Consider the following 2,428-nt stretch of genomic DNA (forward strand, 5'->3'; position numbering starts at 1 on the left):
TTTTGGCTCCTGTGTGCTCTGATCACACACGTCCCTCTCCCTGAACTGTAGCTTCAGTGCTGTCCTTTAAAGTGAATTCTGGGGGAAGGGGCAGCTGGCATGACTCCTTTATTAATAGATCATGATACAGTTGCCCACAACAGAAGCTGACAAAGGTTAGAACTGATGTTTCAAGTCTTCTCCCCAACCCCCTTTTGATCTTTTTATCACACAATTGTAAGAGCAGGTATCCAGAATATTAAACCAAAAGTCAACTTCTAAAGCCACAGAATTTCATGACCTTGATTTGTTAAAGGTCATTGCCCTGAAAGCCTTCCAGGTTAAAATAGAGGCTAACCGGAAACAATCGCAAAATGGAGGATCACATCATTTTAATTTCCAAATTACATTCCCTAACTGATGAACCACTGAAAACCAAGATGACAACTTTAACCCTCACACTCACCTCATTGTTCGTTGATACACAAAGTAGTCAGATGGTTGATTTTTTTAAAATAGTGCTGTAAATGTATAACAAGATGGTTAATAAGTGAGAGGTACTGTATATTAGATGGATTTTAAATCTTGATGGCGTATTTACAAGTTAACTGCAATATCAGCAGCAAGACAGCATAACTTCAAGGTCTAAGGTCAAGTATGTGGGCAGACTTCAGTAATTATTTTTGTTGAGAATGTTCACAGCAAACCATACATACAGTTCGGTGACATTAACATTCAAGTTGTGTAGCCATTCTCATCTTTTCGGAATTGTTCCCTATTTATATAAACTCCTTTGTCCTTTGAGCCAATATAGACAGAACTAAAAGCTCAATTCTCAAGACACATTCTTAATTAGTTAAGCTAATCTATTTGGTTTAAGATTACTTCAGGGGCTATTTTGGGTTTACAGTTTAAAGATTATCTCAGTAATAGCTTCAGGTGTTCATGTAGCTTCCATGGCTCCAGAAAGTCTGGATTCATTGAATGTGAAATTCTCTGTTTTCTTCCATCCAATCAAGCACCATGCAGTCCTTGTGGTCTCATGACAAAGAAGTAGTTCATGTACCTTGGCCACTTGGAAGCTTTTGAGACCCCTGGCACCATGCAACAAACAAACTGAAGCACCACTTAGCTAAGATGTCCCATGAAACCATGATTCTGACCTTCAACCTCTAAAACACATGAGGTGCTTGCTTGCACATAAGCAACCTCAGCTGTTTTTCTTTGTTGTAAATATGCATCTATTACACAATTTTGGCCAGTTCAACTGACAGGTATAACTCATTGACCGGAATAATTTTTACAAATGTACAACTTATTAATCAGCTGTGCAACACTCACCCTTAAAACATGGATTTGCCATTGCCAGAAATTTATATCATTGCTCCATAAGCAGTTATGTCCTCCCTCCCCTCCTTGGCAACCAGAAACAATTTTTTCCCCCGAGGAACAATTTCTTTATACATTTGCCTCTTTTATATAAGTGAGGTCATACTTTGTCCTTTTGTGATTTACTTATTTAACTCAGCACAATCTTCAAGCCAAATCTGTTGTAACATGTATCAAGCCTTCATTCTCTTACTAATTGTGTAGTACCCAATTGTATTTGTATACCACATTTTGTTTCTCCATTCACCCACTGACGGGAATTTAGGCTCTTCCCATCTTCCGGCTATTGGGACACTGGTGTACAAAGTCTTTGTGTTGCTGCCGAGTCTCTTGGGTTTACCCCCAGCACTGGAGTCACTTAAGTCTGTTTTCAGTATTTGTTTATTTAGTTGTTTCTAACAGTTAAGAGCATTTAACTTAAATAACAAGTCCTACTTACCCTATGTTATGTAAATTTGACCTCACTTTGAAACAGCTGAACCAAATCCTCAAAAAATTCACCAAAACCACCTTCACTTTGCTGTATGTGCAATTTTTAAGTAAAGCTTCAAGCTTTTTCTTGCACTAAACCCACTAAAAAGCTCCCTGCTCTCAAGTTGACTCTGACTCGGTGACCCTACAGAACAAAGTAGGGCTGCTCCCGAGTTTTTCCAAGGCTGTAACTCTTTCATGGGATCGGAGCAGTAAAGCCTCATCTTTCTCTGAGGAGGGGTTGGTGGGGTGTGGGAAACAAAGGTTTTTCCCAAGTCATCTCCCCCCAATACACGCTAGACTTAGGACACTGCTGGCAGCTAATGGTAAATGATTGTCAAGTTACCTCCCTGAAGGCAGTCAGTTGCCAGACTACTCTCTGGTCCCACCACATTTAGGGCCCACTCCCTGCTGTTAAGGACAATAGGCTACTTTTCCCTAAAGGCTTGCAGCCAACAGTTTGGTCCCTGCAAGGTGGGTTTACACCCTACTGATAATGGTTTCTATAGTGAGTCAGAGAACAGGTCAAACCAGCTCAGTGACATCCAAAGGTAAACTGCCATCCTGAATCTAGGATCCACCATTGTCA

Source organism: Echinops telfairi, unplaced genomic scaffold (genome assembly GCF_000313985.2).
Source record: "Echinops telfairi isolate 266 unplaced genomic scaffold, ASM31398v2 ScPeMD7_7458;HRSCAF=8496, whole genome shotgun sequence".
Taxonomy (NCBI): Eukaryota; Metazoa; Chordata; class Mammalia; order Afrosoricida; family Tenrecidae; genus Echinops; species Echinops telfairi.